Here is a 19,241-nt window from a genome sequence, read left to right on the forward strand (position 1 = left end):
GGCGTGGGCGGAAATTCATCTCATGGCCATCTCGGCCTCGCATGTAGCAGGAGTAGACAACGTTCAAGCAGACGTTCTCAGCTGCCACACTCTCGATCCCGGGGAATGGGCTCTCAGCGATCGGGCGTTTCAGTTGATAGTAGAGCGCTGGACTCTTCCAGTACTAGACCTGTTCGCCTCCAGTCTCAACTTCAAAGTTCCTCGCTTCAGTCGCCGAAGGGATGCAAGAGCGGCAGGGGTAGACACCCTCTTGCAGCCGTGGCCCTCAGGCCTTCTTTACGCGTTTCCTCCATGGCCACTAATAGGTCGCCTCCTACAGAGAATCGAAGAGCACGAGGGGCCGATAATTTTGGTGGCTCCAGACTGGCCTCGGCGTCCCTGGTACGCGGATCTTCAACGTCTCTCCATGGCATCTCCTCTTCGTCTACCAGTGCACAAGGCTCTGCTGGTACAAGGACCAGTTCCACATCCAGACCCAGCTCGATTTTGTCTTACGGCTTGGCTCTTGAACGAGCCCGTTTAGCTAAGAGGGGATTTTCGGCGCCAGTGATTTCCACCATGCTGCATTCTCGTCGGCGTTCCACTTCTTTAAACTATATTCGCACTTGGAGAATTTTTGAGGATTGGTGTACAGATGCTGACATTGTTCCTTTTCGGGCGTCAGTGGCTCAGATGTTAGATTTTCTGCAGCGAGGTTTTGATAAGGGCCTGTCTCTTTCTTCTTTGAAGGTGCAGGCGGCAGCTCTTTCCTGTTTCAGAGCCAGGATTCGGGGCAAGTCTTTGGCTAGTCTTCCCGAAGTAGCTCGTTTTTTGAAGGGGGTTATTTTCTTCGTCCACTGGTTAGATTGGTCTTTCCATCTTGGGACCTTAATCTGATTCTTTCGTCTCTGACAAAGCCTCCTTTTGAGCCATTATAAGCCTGTTCTCTGAAGGATTTAATGCTTAAGACAGTGTTTTTGGTGGCTATTGCTTCTGCTCGAAGAGTCTCGGAGTTGCAAGCTTTTTCCTGTAGATCTCCTTTTCTGAAATTTTCTAAAGAGCGGGGGTGGTCCTTCGGCCGGTTCCTTCTTTTTTGCCTAAGGTACTCTCTCGTTTTCATATGTCCCAGTCGGTTTTTCTTCCTGTTCTGGGTTCGGCCTCTGGTAGGCAGGAGCAGCAGAAGTTGCGCACTTTGGATGTTAAGAGAGTTCTTAAACGATATCTGGCTGTTACGGAGGACTTCCGTCGATTGGACCGTCTTTTTCTTCTTTTTGCTGGTCGCCGCAGGGGATTGTCAGCTTCTAAGCCCATGTTGTCTCGGTGGATTAAGGAGATGATAGCGTCTGCTTATCTCTTGGCGGGCAGACCAGTTCCTGAGGCGCTCAAAGCTCATTCTACACGTGGGCAGGCAGCTTCGTGGGCGGAGTGCTTCTTGGTGCCTCCAGCGGAGATCTGTAAGGCGGCGACTTGGTCTTCTCTCCATTCTTTCTCTAAGCATTATAGGCTGGATGTCCAGTGTCGTCAAGAGGCGGTCTTTGCATCACGAGTACTCACAGCAGGTTTGCTGGGGTCCCTCCCTTAGGACTACTGCTTTGTTACGTCCCATCAGTCCAATCCTAGGCCAGTCCGGAGGGATGCTAAGGAAGGAGAAATTAGACCTTACCTGCTAATTTGCTTTCCTTTAATCCCTCCGGACCGGCCCAGGCCCCTCCCGTGTGCTATTTTTCAGGCGAAGTTAAACATTACTGTGTACAGACATTCAACTGTCGTCTACAGAGCTGTTCTGCTAGTTAAACAGTTAAAGAAATTGCTAAACAATTCATGATATTATGCAAGTTGATCAGTTTGCAGAGTTTTCGTAACTCTATGTTATACATGTTGAACAGTTTAAAAAAATACATTAATCTGTACATAGTTGGCCATACCTCAGCTGTGAAGCGAGTTGTTGGTGAGCCTAGTATCACGGCTGAGCCGTAGTTTAAGCACGTTTCTCTAGTGCTTCCTGGCTGCTTGGATTCCTCACGGCACAGTTATTTGTTATTCAAATACTGTGGCTGGGGTCACATGACCAGGGCTCTTATTGGCTCGCTAGAGTCAGAGTTTTTTCTCAGTCTCCACCTGCTGGTAGGCAAGCACAACCCATCAGTCCAACCTTGGGCCGGTCCGGAGGGATTAAAGGAAAGCAAATTAGCAGGTAAGGTCTAATTTCTCCTTATACCCTAAGTGGCTTCCATAAAAACATACATATCAAAAATGACAGAAACTACAAAACAAACTATATCATAATTCCCCATCTAAAGAAATTTCACTGGGTATATATCTGAGACAGTGCATTCAGGGAGGGAATGCAACTGCTGCTACAATGCCTGTGGGAGAACCTCTCCATCCACTTGTGCTACCTTTGGCAATGGAGGGTTAAGTGACATGGATGAGTAACCTAGTTAGTGCAACGAGCTTTTGATCCTGGCAACCTGGGTTCAGTTCCCACTGTAGCTCCTTGTGATCTTGGCAAGTCACTTAACCCTCCGTTGTTCCAGCTCCAAAAAAACTTAGATTGTGAGTCCTCTAGGGACAGAGGAAGTACCTGCATATAATATGTATTTCTACTAGCTACATCTAGTAGCGTGTGAGACCCCGAGCGAAGGTTGGGTGTGGCTGGAGAGAATAATATAGCCGGGCAAAAGATAGAATGCAAAAATCATTTATTTTCAAGAACAGGAATTCCCAGGCCTGTAACTTCACGGGGCCTGAGTTGTAGTGAGGGTAAACCTCTGCTGTTCAAGAACACAGTTATTAGTATTTATGTTCATATACTCTCAGGTCTGTTTGTTCACAGAGCCCGAGGCATAGACTAGGAAAACCCCTTCGGTTTCAACAAACAGCAGTAAGCCGCCTCTGGCGGTAGTCTCAAACACAGTCTGCAGCTGCAGGTTTGCCAAACACAGCCTTTCAGTTCTGTTCTACGTCTCCAGTCTGGCTCCTGCCAGACCTTCAGCAAACATGCAAAAGTTCAAGGGCTTACCTCAGCCCGATCACAGCATTGGGATGTCTTCAGTCAAGGCATATGCTGGGGATTTTCCTGCTTCTCCCCTGAGCCTCCTCAACTTCTGCTTGGTCCTGTCTTTTAAACTTCCCTGGTTGTCTCTCTGCCTCTCCCGGCTTGCTTCCTCCTGAGACAGGACCTTTTCTCTTAAAGTGTTCTGGGCTCATTAGAGAGGGACTTCTCTTAAGGGTGAGGGGCAGTGTCCTATACACCCTCCCTCTCAGCTCAACCATATCCGGTTGAGCGCTTACCACCTCCTGGGACAAAAAAGTCCACATTTGCATGTCATGAGTGGCATGTCAGAAAACACACCTTAATTTTGGCTTACTAACTGCTCCAGGCCAGCTGTCAAAGAGTTGGGTCATCCAATGGAACTTGCACGGGTATGGAGTCTCTTGTGACTTGTGGGCCAAAGTCATTGCGCTGCACTAGAGCTTTTGTCATAGGGACCCATTCTTTTTTTTTTTCCCCACTTTAAACTTTTATTATAATAATTTTGTAACAGTCTACTTTCATAAAGAGCACATCCTGCTCACTCGAGCCCACACAGGGGCTAACAATTTCTAGACTAATACAGCACACACAAACTTATTATCTAGTTGAACTCCTCTACAGTATTTGTTATAACATTAGTTAGTCCCTTAAACAACTTCCACACCCCAAATAGACTGTGCGCCAATAATATGCGCCACCCCCCCCCAACCCTCCAACCCCTTCATAATTTGAGAATGCCCCTTGGTTTTTCGAGGCATTCTCTCTCGCCCCTTCCCCCTGGCCCTCCCCCTCCAAGCCCATCAACATCCTCTAATTCTCCACCATCCTAAATGCGTAGTAATTGCTGTTGGAATTGAGCCCACCCACCCAAGCCGTAAGGCGCTCCATTTGTATTAACTGACTCCATTTGCACTTCCAATCGCCCAGTCTGGGGGGGGGGGGGGTCTACCTTCTTCCAATGCTGTGCTATAAGGTACTTGGCTGCTGCCAACCCCCATCGCAGCCAGGGGTCCACTTCTTAATAGATTGATGTGGAAGATCTTCGCCTTGTCCCTCTTGTCAGGTTGTGCCACTTTATAGTTGACTGGCCCTGTCTTTTCCATGACCTCATAAGGTCCATGCCACTTACATAGCAGCTTGCTTTCAGAAGAGGGTAGAAGGATTAAGACACTATCCCCTGGCTGGAAAATTCACTGAACGGCCTTTTGGTTATAGGTTCGGGCTTGACCCGCCTGAAGCAAATCTTGGCAGCTTCACCTGCTTGCTTTATCCTCTCTTGCATGGTGAGTACATATTCAGCCAAGTTCTTCTCCAGACTGGGTTCCTCTTTACAAGCTTCTCGGATGACATCCTGGATTCCTCTAGGCCTTCTCCCATATAGCAACTTGAATGGAGAGAACCCCATCAAGCTCAGGGGCACATCCCGGATGGTGAACAATATATACTTGAGTAGAGAATCCCAGTTCTTCCCATCTTTGGCCACGGACTTCCTCAGCATCTCTTTTAAAGTCTTATTGAAACAGTCAACCAGGGCATCTGTGGGTGATATACCGAGGTCCATAGAGTCTTCACCTTGAGTAGGTCACAAACCTGCTTCTTCACCCTGGACACGAAGGTAGTACCTTGGTCCGTCAATTTCTCCACCAGAATTCCCATCCAGGAGACTTCCACAGCACATTAGCCACTATGGTAGTTTTCATATTCCGCAATGCGATGGCCTCTGGATAGCAGGTGACATAATCCAAAATGACCAGGATATACTTATGGCCTCGGGTGATATGTTCCAGAGGTTCCACAGTCCATTGCTATCCGTTCAAAAAGTATGACCTTTCTTCCCAAGGGAAATTTTCTGCAGCCTGGTACAATCAATGGTGCTAAGCCACCTAGATTACTGCAATGCCATCTATGCTGGATGTAAAGAACAAATCATTAAGAACCTCCAAACTGCCCAAAACACAGCAGCCAGACTCATATTTGGAAAAACGAAATATGAAAGCGCCAAACCCCTAAGAGAAAAACTACACTGGCTCCCACTAAAAGAACGAATTGCATTCGAAGTTTGCACCCTGGTCCATAAAATCGTTCACAATGAGGCCCCGGTCTATATGTCAGAACTCATAAACCTATCGACCAGGAACACAAAAAGGTCAGCACGCACATTCTTGAATCGCCACTATCCCAGCTGCAAAGGACTTAAATATAAATCAACATATGCATCCAGCTTCTCCTACATAAGCGCGCAACTATGGAACACACTACCAAATGTCATAAAAACAATGCACGAACTAACAATCTTCCGAAAATTACTGAAAACCAACCTGTTCAAAAAGGCATACCACAATGATCCATCCTAAATACTAGACAACGAAACTCTACCAAAACTAGAGAAAACCGAACTCTCCACACCTGACTGCTTCATTTATGTTGTCACTAATGAACGTTACGCATTACCACTTTATTTCTCATGCCGGAAATTAACTTTCTATATTTGATTGTGTAACTTACTCTATAATTTACCCTATCATTATGAACTTTAATGCAATACCACTTTGTATTTCTCAATCCGGAAATGGTGATCGCCATTACGGCATAATGTAAGCCACATTGAGCCTGCAAATAGGTGGGAAAATGTGGGATACAAATGCAACAAATAAATAAAAAATGGGGTATCAACAAGGGGCATAGGCATGAGAGGGGCAGGTGGGACCATTGCAGGACTACACAGCTGGGAGGTTGGGCAAATATACGGTCCATGACGTTTCCAGCCACCCAGCAAAGCAAGCGGTCCTTTTGAAGTTAGTCATGAAGTAGTCTGGATCATCTTCCGGTACCATTTTCTTCAACATGGAACCCAGCGGGGCTGCTGATAAAGTGGGTGCCTGGGCATTTATCCCTGCTTGGGTCTGCGAGCCCTGTTGTAGCTCTATGAGCTTCTGCAACACTTGTTGCTGCGCTTATTGCTGCTGCTGCTGCTGCTATAGATGCGCCTGCATAAATTGCTGTTGGCTCTCTACAGAGGCTTGAAGCAGCCTCTCCATGTTTTTACTGCCAGCGGGTTGGACCATGCAGTACACTTCAAAACCAAAAAATAAGAGCCTGTCCAGCACTAGCTAAACATCCTCCCCCCCCTCCCCCGACTAGGCTGGGCTAACCCCTTTTACCCGCTGTTCCGGCATAGCCCTGGAGGTCAAGATCTGGCTTCCTTCGGCAGGACAAGCGCAGAATTCCACCACTGCCACAACATGCGGGACCCCGAGGGGGGTTGGGCGAGGCCAGAGAGAATAATACAGCTGAATAAAAGGGAGAATACAAAAATAAGTATTTATTTTCATGAATATGAATTCCCAGGCTTGTTTATTCACAGGGATCGAGTCGTAGTGAGGGTAAACCTCTGTGGTTCAAGAACAAAGTTATTAATACTAATTAGTATTTATGTTCATGTACCCTCGGGCCTGTTTCTTCACAGAGCCTGAGGCATAGAATGGGAAACTCAAATACAGTATCCACCAGGAGGCCTTTCCACAAATTCACCACCCTTTTTGTTAAGTATTTCCTCAAGCTACTCCTGAGTCTATCCCCTTTTACCTTCATCCTATGCCCCCTCATTCCAGATTTTCCTTTCCGTGAAAGAGACTTGCCTCCTGTCCATTTATGGACACCTCTATAATGTTTACCCTCTGCCACCTTTCTTTCAAAGTATACAAATTGAGATCGTAAGTCTGTCCCCACATGCTTCGTCATGAAGAACATTGTCTAGACTAGGAATAGACTCCCTGAGCCGGTACGTCAAGCTCCATCTCTTGCTGTCTTCAAATCTAGGCAAAGGCCCACCTTTTTGATGCTGCTTTTAACTCCTAACCCTTACTCGTTTAAGTATACGTATTTTATCATTCCCACCTTGTTATTCCCTTATCTCTTATTTGTCCTGTTTGTCCTAATTAGATTGTAAGCTCTGTCTAGCAGGGACTGTCTCTTCATGTTCAAGTGTACAGCGCTGCGGAAAATCTTCCTAGCAACAAAGGTTGCTAAAACCTTCGAGCGCGTGGGTGCGCACACCGCGCATGCGCGGCCATCTTCCCGCCCATTGCGCAAGAGACCCGCTTCAGTCTTCTTTTTTCCGCTGGTCAAGAGCGGCTGTTTACAGTGGTTCTGTGCCCCAGAAAAGAAGAGCCTTCGTTTTAGTCGGCTTTTCGACGGTTTTTTCTTCTCCTTCGTGCTCGTGTACTAGCTGTTTCGTTTTTTCTTTAAAAAAAAAAAAAGTTTTCCTCTTAGTTTCTTAGTTTTTTCCCTCAAGTTTCCTTTCGTCATCATGTGCGGCCATATTGGCCGCCCATACAGGTTTTCTCCCTTTTTTTGTGCCCTTCCTTTGGCACCATCGCGAATTTTCGCCGCCGCTATTTTTCCGTCGATGACATTGAGGCTCGCCAGCGGCTTCAAGAAGTGCACTTGGTGCAACCGGGCAATCTCAGACACCGACCCTCACGCATGGTGTATCCAGTTCCTTGGGCCTGACCATCGCCCAGACACATGTAAGTTGTGTCTTAGCCTTAAAAAGCGGACACAAGCGTCGAGACAAGCTCAACGGGAATGCCTGTTTGGAGCTTTGCCTGGTATTTCGGCGTCGACGTTGACAGCGGTACCGAGGTCGGCACTGGAGAGTGCATCGACCTCTGGAGCGCAGGTAATGGCTGTCCAGAGACCATCACATGCTGGCAGCAGTGAACCATCGAGTGGGTCTCCACCTGCCTTGAGGGCTCCTGCGGTGAAGGCCCATCAGGACCGACCCCGAGGAGGCGTGTGGATTCCACGTCCTCCTCGTCGGTACCGAGGGGTACCGGTGACGTGCCTCGAGCAAAGGCAAAGAAGCACCGTCATTAGTCCCCTTCTTGTCATGGTACCGAGAGCTTCGGGGCGTCGAGGGATTCGGCACCTGTGAAGCCTCCAAACAAGGGGTGTCGATGCGTCTGTCTCCGGACAGCCCGGTACCGCCTCCTCCTTGGCAGATTCTAGCCTCGACTCCTGTACCGATGCCACTGATTTTCTCGACAGACACTCTTGACGAGAGCCTCCATGCCATTCTTCCAGGGATCCTGGAAAGGCTGCTGCGACCGTCTGTTCCAGTACCGTCGATAGATGCGGCGGCTGGCTTCCCGCCTGTGGTGAGGCCCTCGACGTCGCATTGGCCTCGACTGCCCCCCAAGTTGACTCGACGTCGATGGAGGGAGCTTCATCGCCGCTGGCACGGAAGTCAGCTTCTCGGCATCGCCATCAAGGACATAGCTCCTCGGCGTCGAGACGGGCTCGGTTTCGGACTGCAGTCGGAGAACTTCTGTCCGATACCGAAGGAGAGGCCTCGTGGGAGGCAGAGGAAGACCCAAGATATTTCTCTTCTGAAGAGTCTTGTGGCCTTCCCTCTGATCCTACTCCTTCCCCAGAGAGAAAACTTTCTCCCCCGGAGAGTTTGTCTTTTTCGTCCTTTGTCCGGGAAATGTCTATGGCCATTCCCTTCCCGGTGGTAACTGAGGATGAGCCCAGGGCTGAGATGTTTGAGGTCCTGGACTATCCTTCACCACCTAAGGAGTCATCCACTGTTCCTCTACATAACGTCCTTAAGCAGACACTGTTGAGGAACTGGATGAAACCACTATCTAACCCCACCATTCCAAAGAAGGTTGAGTCCCAATATAGGATTCACGGGGACCCGGAGTTGATGAAGGCCCAGTTGCCTCATGACTCGGGGGTTGTGGATTCTGCTCTCAAGAGAGCCAAAAGTACGATAGATTTCGCCTCGGCGCCCCTGGGACGGGAGGCTCGGACTTTGGACTCTTTTCGGAAGAAGGCCTACCAGTCAGCTATGCTCATCTCCAAAATCCAGTCCTACCAGCTCTACATGAGCATTCACTTGCAGAACAATGTGAAGCAACAGGCGGACCTGGTCGATCAGCTCCCTTCGGAGCAGGCCAGGCCTTTTCAGGAGGTGGTCAGGCAGCTGAAGGCATGTCGTAAATTCCTGTCCAGGGGTACTTACGACTCTTTTGATGTGGCATCCAGAGCCGCTGGTCAGGGTATAGGGATGCGCAGACTCTCATGGCTGCGTGCCTCTGACCTAGACAATCGAGTCCAGCAGCGGCTTGCGGATGTTCCTTGCCGGGGGGATAATATTTTTGGCGAGAAAGTCGAACAGGTGGTAGAGCAGCTCCATCAGCAGGAAACTGCATTCGACAAACTCTCCCACCGGGCGCCTTCAGCATCTATACCCTGGAGGACACCCTGGAGGAAAGGAGGAACAGGGGTGATATGATATAGACGTTCAAATACTTGAAAGGTATTAATCCGCAAACAAATCTTTTCCGGAGATGGGAAGGCGGTAGAACGAGAGGACATGAAATGAGATTGAAGGGGGGCAGACTCAAAAAAGATGTCAAAGTATTTTTTCACAGAGAGGGTGGTGGATGCTTGGAATGCCCTCCCGCAGGAGGTGGTGGAGATGAAAACGGTAACGGAATTCAAACATGCGTGGGATATGCATAAAGGAATCCTGTGCAGTAGGAATGGATCCTCAGAAGCTTAGCCGAAATTGGGTGGCGGAGCAGGTGGGGGAAGAGAGGTTGGTGGTTGGGAGGCGAGGATAGTGGAGGGCAGACTTATACGGTCTGTGCCAGAGCCAGTGATGGGAGGCGGGACTGGTGGTTGGGAGGCGGGAAATACTGCTGGGCAGACTTGTATTGTCTGTGCCCTGAAAAAGGCAGGTACAAATCAAGGTAAGGTATACACATATGAGTTTATCTTGTTGGGCAGACTGGATGGACCATGCAGGTCTTTTTCTGCCGTCATCTACTATGTTACTATGTTACTATCTACCTCATCAGGTAGACGTTTTTACGGGGGAAGGAGGAATACTCCCTATGTTTACTCTAAGCGTAGGTACAATCCACCTTCCCGCCAGCCTGCTCAGGCTCAACCCCAGTCATGTCAACAGCGTGCGCCTCGACAGGCCCCTGCAGTGCCCCAGCAAAAGCAAGGGACGGGCTTTTGACTGGCTCCAGGCGAGCATAGCTGCAATAAAAGTGTCCATGCTGGACGATCTATCAGTCAGGGGTAGGTTAAAATTTTTTCACCAAAGGTGGCCTCTCGTAACCTCCGATTGGTGGGTTCTTCAAATAGTCCGGCGGGGATACTCCCTCAATTTGATCTCCAAACCTCCAAATTGCCCACCGGGAGCTCAGTCCTTCAGCTTCCAGCACAGGCAGGTACTTGCAGAGGAACTCTCCGCTCTTCTCAGTGCCATTGCGGTCGAGCCCATGCCACCGGGGCAAGAAGGGCTGGGATTCTATTCCAGGTACTTCCTCGTGCAAAAGAAAACAGGGGGGATGCGTCCCATCCTGGACCTAAGGGCCCTGAACAAATATCTGATCCGAGAAAAGTTCAGGATGCTTTCCCTGGCCACTCTTCTTCCCATGATTCAGAAAAACGGCTGGCTATGCTCCCTGGACTTGAAGGATGCTTATACTCACATCCTGATACTACCAGCTCACAGGCAGTATCTTCGATTCTGTCTGGGAACACAGCACTTTCAGTATTGTGTGCTGCCCTTTGGGCTCGCCTCTGCGCCCCGGGTGATCACCAAATGCTTGGCGGTCGTTGCAGTGTTGCTAGGCTGGGAGTGCATGTGTTCCCTTATCTCGACGATTGGCTGGTGAAGAACACCTCCGAGGCAGGAGCTCTACAGTCCATGCAGATGACTCTCAAACTCCTGGAGCTACTCGGGTTTGTTATAAATTACCCAAAGTCCCATCTCCTTTCAAGTTCAACAACTAGAATTCATCAGAGCTCTGCTGGACTCTGACAGCTTGGGCCTATTTTCTCGAGGCGAGGGCGGACAACCTTCTGTCCCTGGTTTCCTTGGCCAGAGTGTCTCAGCAGATCACAGCTCGGCAGATGTTGAGACTTCTGGGCCATATGGCCTCCACAGTTCATTTGACTCCCATGGCCCGTCTTCACATGAGATCTGCTCAATGGACCCTAGCTTCCCAGTGGTATCAAGCTGCGGGGGATCTAGAAGATGCAATCCTGTTGTCCACCGCTTTTCACAACTCCCTGAGATGGTGGACAGTTCGATCCAATTTGATCGTGGGATGTCCCTTCCAAATTCCTCAGCCTCAAAAAGTGCTGACTATGGATGCATCTCTCCTAGGGTGGGGAGCTCATGTAGATGGGCTCCACACTCAGGGAGCTTGGTCCCTTCAGGAATCAGGTCTTCAGATCAATCTCTTGGAGTTGCGAGCGATCTGGAACACTTTAAAGGCTTTCAGAGATTGGCTGTCCAATCAAATTATTCAAATTCAGACAGACAACCAGCTTGACGTACTATGTCAACAAGCAGGGGGCCACCGGATCTCGCCCCCTCTGTCGGGAAGCCGTCCAGATGTGGCTTTGGGCCCGCCGTCACGGCATGTTTCTCCAGGCCACGTATCTGGCAGGTGTAAACAGTCTAGCCGACAGGTTGAGCAGGATAATGCAACCTCACAAGTGGTCTCTCAACAGGGCAGTTGTCCACAAGATCTTCCGAGCGTGGGGCACCCCCTTGGTGGATCTTTTTGCCACTCAGATCAATCACAAGGTCCCTCAGTTCTGTTCCAGACTTCAGGCCTACGACAGGCAAGCCTCGGATGCCTTTCTCCTACATTGGGGGTCAGGCCTTCTGTATGCGTATCCTCCCATAATTCTGGTCGGGAAGACTTTGCTGAAACTACAGCAAGACCGCGGAACCATGATTCTGATTGCACCCTTTTGGCCGTGTCAGATTTGGTTCCCTCTTCTTCTGGATTTGTCCTCCGAAGAACCGTGGAGATTGGAGTGTTTTCCAACCCTCATCACTCAGAATGAGGGGGCGCTTCTGCATCCCAACCTCCAGTCCCTGGCTCTCAAGGCCTGGATGTTGAGAGCGTAGACTTTGCCCAGTTGGGTCTTTCTGAGGATGTCTCCTGAGTCTTGCTTGCTTCCAGAAAAGATTCCACGAAGAGGTGTTATTCTTTCAAATGGAAGAGGTTTGCCATCTGGTGTGACAGCAAGGCCCTAGAACCTCGTTCTTGTCCTACACAGACCCTGCTTGAATATCTTCTGCACTTGTCCGAGTCTGGTCTTAAGACCAACTCTGTAAGAGATCACCTTAGCGCAATTAGTGCTTTTCATTATCGTGTAGAAGGTAAGCCTATCTCTGGACAGCCTTTAGTTGTTCGCTTCATGAGAGGTTTGCTTTTGTCAAAGCCCCCTATCAAGCCTCCTCCGGTGTCGTGGGATCTCAATGTCGTTCTCACCCAGCTAATGAAACCTCCTTTTGAGCCACTGAATTCCAGCTATCTGAAGTACTTGACCTGGAAGGTCATTTTCTTGGTGGCTGTTACTTCAGCTCGTAGAGTCAGTGAGCTTCAAGCCTTGGTAGCCCATGCTCTGTCTACTAAATTTCATCATAACAGTGTAGTCCTCCGCACTCACCCTAAGTTCTTGCTGAAGGTGGTGTCGGAGTTCCATCTGAACCAGTCAATTGTTTTTCCAACATACTTTCCCCGTCCTCATACCCGCCCTGCTGAACGTCAGTTGAATACATTGGACTGCAAGAGAGCATTGGCCTTCTATGTGGAGCAGACAAGCCCCTTCAGACAGTCCGCCGAAATGTTTGTTTCTTTTGATCCCAACAGAAGGGGAGTGGCTGTCGGGAAACGCACCATTTCCAATTGGCTAGCAGATTGCATTTCCTTCACTTACGCCCAAGCTGGGTTGACTCTTGAGGGTCATGTCAAGGCTCATAGTGTTAGAGCCATGGCAGCGTCAGTGGCCCACTTGAAGTCAGCCGCTATTGAAGAGATTTGCAAGGCTGCGACGTGGTCATCTGTCCACACATTCACATCTCATTACTGCCTTCAGCAGGATAGCCGATGCGACAGTCAGTTTGGGCAGTCAGTGCTGCAGAATCTGTTCGGGGTTTATGATCCAACTCCACTCCCCTAGGCCCATTTTTATTCTGTTCCAGGCTGTACTCTCAGATGTTTCTTCGTAGATCAATTTTTTGTTATGTCCTCACCGTTGCGGGGCCCAATTGACCCTGTTTGTTGTTTTGAGTGAGCCTGGGGGCTAGGGATACCCATATGTGAGAACAAGCAGCCTGCTTGTCCTCGGAGAAAGCGAAGTTGCTTACCTGTAGCAGGTATTCTCCGAGGACAGCAGGCTGATTGTTCTCACCAACCCACCCGCCTCCCCTTTGGAGTTGTTCTTTTCTTTGTGTTTGCTTCATAAGTTGACTGAAGCGGGTCTCTTGCGCGAAGGGCGGGAAGATGGCCGCGCATGCGCGGTGTGCGTACCCGCGCGCTTGATGACTTTAGCAACCTTTGTTGCTAGGAAGATTTTCCGGACCTGGGGCTGCCGTGGATGTCACCCATATGTGAGAACAATCAGCCTGCTGTCCTCGGAGAATACCTGCTACAGGTAAGTAACTTCGCTATATACTACTACTTATCATTTCTATAGAGTTTACAATCTAACTAGGACAGACAAACAGGACAAACAAGAGATAAGGGAATATTAAAGTGAGGATGATAAAATAAGGGTTCTGAACAAGTGAATAAGGGTTAGGAGTTAAAAGCAGCATCAAAAAGGTGGGCTTTTAGCCTAGATTTGAAGATGGCCAGAGATGAAGCTTGGTGTACCGGCTCAGGAGTCTATTCTAGGCATATGGTGCAGCAAGATAAAAGGAACGGAGTCTGGAGTTAGCGGTGGTGGAGAAGGGTGCAGATAAGAGAGATTTCCCAGTGAACGGAGTTCCCGGGGAGGAGTGTAGGGAGAGATGAGAGTGGAGAGGTATTCAGGAGCTGCAGAGTGAATGCACTTATAGGTCAATAAGAGGAGTTTGAACTGTATGCGGAAACGGATAGGAAGCCAGTGAAGTGACTTGAGGAGAGGGCTAATATGAGCATAACGACACTGGCGGAATATAAGTTGTGCAGCAGAATTTTGAACAGATTGAAGAGGAGAGTGATGGCTGAGTGGGAGACCTGTGAGAAGCAAGTTGCAATAGTCTAAGCGAGAGGTAATAAGAGTGTGGATGAGGGTTCTGGTAGTGTGCTCAGAAAGGAAAGGGCAAATTTTGGTGATACTATAGAGAAAGAAATGACAGGTTTTAGCAGTCTGCTGAATATGTGCAGAGAAGGAGAGAGAGGAGTCGAAGATGACCCCAAGGTTATGAGCTGATGAGACAGGAAGGATGGGAGTGTTATCCACAGAAATAGAGAATGGGGGAAGAGGAGAGGTTGGTTTATGGGGAAAGATAAGAAGCTCAGTCTTGGTCATGTTTAGTTTCAGATGGTGCTGAGACATCCAGGCAGCAATATCCACAGACAGGCAGGCTTGATACTTTGGCCTAGATTTCGGCTGAGAGTCCTGGTGTGGAGAGGTAGATCTGGGAGTCATCAGCGTAAAGATGATACTAAAAACCATGGGATGAGATCAGAGTACCAAGGGAAGAAGTATAGATGAAGAAAAGAAGAGGTCCCAGGACAGATCCCTGAGGTACACCAGCTGACAGTGGGATAGAAGTAGAGGGGGATCCACTAGAGTCTACAGTAAAGGTACGCTGGGAGAGATAAGAAGAAAACCAGGAAAGAACAGAGCCCTGAAATCCAAGTGAGGACAGCATATCAATGAGTAGGCTGTGATCAACAGTGTCAAAAGCAGCAGATCGAGAAGGATGAGGATAGAATACAGACCTTTGGATCTGTCCAGGAACAGATCATTGGAGACTTTAGCAAGCACTGTTTCAGTTGAATGAAGGGGGCGAAAACCAGATTGAAGTGGATCAAGAATAGCTTGAGATGAAAGAAAGTCAAGGCAACGGCAGTGAACAGCACGTTCAAGTATCTTGGATAGGAAAGGGAGGAGGGAGATGGGGCGATAGTTGGAAGGACAGGTAGGGTCCAATGAAGGTTTTTTAAGGAGTGGTGTGACTAGGGCATGTTTGAAGGCATCAGGAATAGTTGCAGTGGAAAGTGAAAGATTGAGGATATGACAGATAAAAGGGATGACAGTAGGAGAGATAGTGTTAAGTAGATGGAATAGGATCAAAGGAACAGGTAGTTTCAAGGAGGAAAGAAGGTTTGTAGTTTCCTCTTTAGTTATTTCAGAAAAGGAAGAAAAGGAGGTAGGGGTTGGAGGGTTGAGAGAATAGACTAAGGGAAGGAGAGGTGGAGGTGATCTGGTTGAGAATTCAAGTTTAGTCTTGTGAACGTTATCATGAAAGTACTCAGCCAGAGTCTGGGGAGAAAGTGAAGGGGGAGTTGGAGGTGAAGGCACTTTGAGGACAGTGTGGCAAAGAGACATCGAGGGTTTGAGCCAAGAGAATTTGTCAACTGGATGTAATAGTCCAGTTTGGCAAGTAAAAGAGCAGACTGGAAGGAGGTCAGCAAGAATTTGAAATGTATGAAGTCAGCATGGGCACGGGATTTCAGCCAAAAGCGTTCGGCAGAGCGGGCACAGGAACGTAGGTAGCACATTCTAGAGGTCAGTGAAGGCTGGGGTTTGGTATGTTTTACAGAACGGTGAATAGGAGGAGCGAGAGTATCCAGAGCAGAGGAGAGAATAGTATTATAGGACAAGACAGACTCATTGACAGACTTGGATAACATAGATGTAGAGAAGAGATTTGAAACACTGAAGGACAGAGTAGAAGGGTCAATAGCCTGAAGATTCCTAAATGTATTGGTTAAGATTGGACGGGACTGGGGAGGAGAGTGTTTAAGTGTGAAAGTTATCAGATGATGGTCAAAGGGGAAGAGTTGAGGCACAGAAACTGGAGCGTGAGCAGTTTGAGGATAAGATCAAGACAGTGGCCATTCTGGTGAGTGGGGGCAGTGGAGCACAGTTGAAGATTGAAAGAAGATGTTAAAGCAAGAAACTGAGAAGCATAAGAGTCAGAGGGATCATTAGCATGAATGTTAAAATCCCCAAGAATGAGGGAAGGAGATGAAGGTTCAAGAAAGAAGGAAAGCCAGGTATCAAAGTCAGTGACAAAGGAAGAAATGGATTTATCAGGGAGTCGATAAATGACTGCTACTCGGAGAGGCAGAGGAGCAAATAGACGGATGGAGTGGACGTCGAAGGAAGAAAAACAGTGAGGTGGAAGGAGAGGTTGAAATCTACAAGAGGGTAAAAGTAGTAGCCCGACACCACCTCTGCGGCCAACCGGGCGAGGAGAATTGGAGAAAAGATAATCTCCATGGCATAGGGCCGCGACTGAAGCAGAGTCTTCATGGTAAAGCCAATTTTCAATTAGGGTAAGCAGATGGAGAGTATGAGAGATAGAGGTCATGGATGTAGGAAAGTTTGTTACAGCGCGGGCATTCCACAGAGCAGGGAAGAAGGCAGGGAAAGAGGGGGTAGGAGAGGAACAGAAATTAGATTGGGGATATCACGGTGTGACCTGCACAAATAGGATAAGAGCTGATGTTGAGGGCCAGGATTGGGATTAATGTCCCCAGCGGAGAGAAGGAGAAGGAGCAAGAGAGTACGGAGAAGAGTAGGAGAGGTATGACGACAACGACGAAGGTGAGATGTACTCGGATAGAAAGGAGATGGATGAATGGAAAGAAGGAAATGTTGAAGGTTGAGAGCTGAGAAAAAGGAAGAGGAAAAAAGAGATGGTGAGATGATGAATACAGAGGGTGGACAATGTGTTCCTGCAGTGTACAGTGGTTTCAGATGGAGAAACAGATAGGGACAGTACCAAGAAGAAAAAGTGTACTGGAGCCATAAGTAGTAACTGGGAGAAAAATAAATGTAAAGAGAAAATGCCCCGGCGCACGGCACCTAGAGCTAGGGCCCTGGGATGATCGGGGTGGACTTGGGAGTCACCCCGGATATAGCTGTGAGGATATGCAGTAGGGCTGCAAGTCCTCCACAGCACCTAGAGCGGAGGCCCTGAGTGCATCGGAGTGGACCTGAGAGTCACCCTGGAGAAGGCTGTAAGGATATGCAGATCAGCTGCAAGTCCTCCACAGCACCTGAAGGGCAGCCAGTGGTAGAGCTGGGCACCTCTCAGCCTAGGAATGGCTTACCAGGGGGTAGGCTGAAGCCAGCATTCCTCCCCCTGAGGGTCGCCTGATCTTAGCCAAAAAGCACCTGGAAACCCTGGGCACCTGGAGCGAGGGCCCTGGGAAGATTGGGGTGGACCTGGGAGTCACCCCGGATACAGCTGTCAGGATATGCAGAAGGGCTGCAAGTCCTCTACATCATCTGGTGGGAGCGCTGGGCACCTAGGGTGGAGGCCCTGAGTGAATCGGAGTGGACCTGGGAGTCACCCCAGAGAAGGCTGTAAGGATATGCAGATCAGCTGCAAGTCCTCCACAGCACCTGAAGGGCAGCCAGTGGTAGAGCTGGGCACCTCTCAGCCAAGGAAAGGCTTACCAGGGGTTAGGCCAAAGCCAGCATTCCTCCCCCTGAGGGTCACCTGATCTCTTATATACAAATATATCCCAGGAAGGGGCGAAGCAAATAGTGGAGACACATGTGGCACAAACTGAGTTATCAGTTTCACATAAAGAATTGATTAAGGATATGGCTGCTTTGGTAATAGAACATAATTATTTTAGGTATGAGCAATCATACTACCTCCAAACAAAGGGAGTAGGAATGGGAGCTACGATCGCTCCCACCATCGCCTGTCTGTACATGGTACAGATTGAACAAAAATATGTGTATACATCTCAATATTTCCAATGTGTCCTGATCTGGAAGCAGTTTATAGATGACATATTGTTCATGTGAAAACAAAAAAGGTGGGAATATAAAAGCCAGGCTATCCAAAGATTGGAACCAAACTAAAATGAAAATAACCAGCATTTATTAATTTCCAAACAATGATGATAAAACAATTACACATAAAAATTGACTCTTAAAAGCCAGGCTATCCAAAGATTGGAACCAAACTAAAATTAAAATAACCAGCGTTTATTAATTTCCAAACAAATGATGATAAAACAGTTACACATAAAAATTGACTCATATTGTTCATGTGGACAGATGATAAAACTGAGCTGGAAGCATTTGTGGGATATCTAAATTCATGTGATGCAAGTATCACATTTAGCATGGAGGCAGATAAAAAAATGATACATTTTTTAGACCTATCCACTTTTTTCAGTGAGGGTCAAATATCGACATCGTTATACAGAAAAGACACTGATCGAAACGCCTTACTTCATTTTTCGAGTTACCATCTGAAAGCCCTCAGGGAAAGCATCCCCATTGGTCAATTTTTTAGGGTTATGTTCTAGTACTCAGCTGTTCCATGACAGTGCTAGACAGATGTCAAGGAGGTTTGCACAATGTATATATCCAAAAAATATAGTAAGAAAGACGTACAAGAGAGCCAAAAATGCACAAGGGGAGTGGCTTCTTCATACAGCTCAGAAATCCAAATCACAAACGTCTATGGTATGTGTTTTACCATATTCCTCTCAAGCCATGGAAATTCGTAGGGCCATATACAAGTACTGGGACATTTTACAGGTACATACGATCTTCAAAGAAAAGCCTAAAATAGCATTCAGAAGGGGTCAAAATTTGGCTGAATTGACGTCAGTGAACAGGAAGATACGAGATAGAACCCCAAGTCAGGGGGCTTGTTCATCTTGTAGCTATTGCAAATATGCAATTATAGGAGATTCCATATATAACCAACAAATGCATAAAATGTTCCACATACGGAATTTGACTAATTGCTCATCAGAGGGAGTAATCTATGTAATAGTGTGCCCATGCAGGAAATGGTATGTGGGCAAACCAGTAGGAAAGTGAAACTAAGAATAGGTGAGCACCTTAGTAACATTCGTAGGAAACACATAGAAGCCCCTCTGGTTTCACATTGGATTGAGATGCAACACACACAGCAGGATTTAAGATTTTCGATATTGTAACAACTGGATAAGGGTAGAGGGTGGCAACTTTTCACAGAAACTATTGAGAATAAAGCAACGTATAATATTCACGTGGCAGACCTATCACCCTCTCGGTCTTAATAAGGAAGTAGAATGGGTTGAACTCATGTAATGAATCCATCATGGGGAACATCTGAAGCTAGTAATGATATAGGTCTGGTTGGGGTGGGTACCTTGTATTTAAGGACTGCCCCGCGGCACAGACATCAATCGGTTTGGCGGATGGTCTGCTTGCTCCAATC

The 19,241-nt window shown here is 48.0% G+C and overlaps 1 protein-coding gene across 1 annotated transcript in view; it reads left to right on the forward strand.

Moving 5' to 3' along the window:
- Positions 1 to 19,241, forward strand: part of ADSS2 (adenylosuccinate synthase 2) — a 188,304-nt gene that overhangs the window by 116,096 nt on the left and 52,967 nt on the right. The window lies entirely within an intron of this gene.

This window comes from Microcaecilia unicolor, chromosome 3 (genome assembly GCF_901765095.1).
Source record: "Microcaecilia unicolor chromosome 3, aMicUni1.1, whole genome shotgun sequence".
NCBI classification, from domain to species: Eukaryota; Metazoa; Chordata; class Amphibia; order Gymnophiona; family Siphonopidae; genus Microcaecilia; species Microcaecilia unicolor.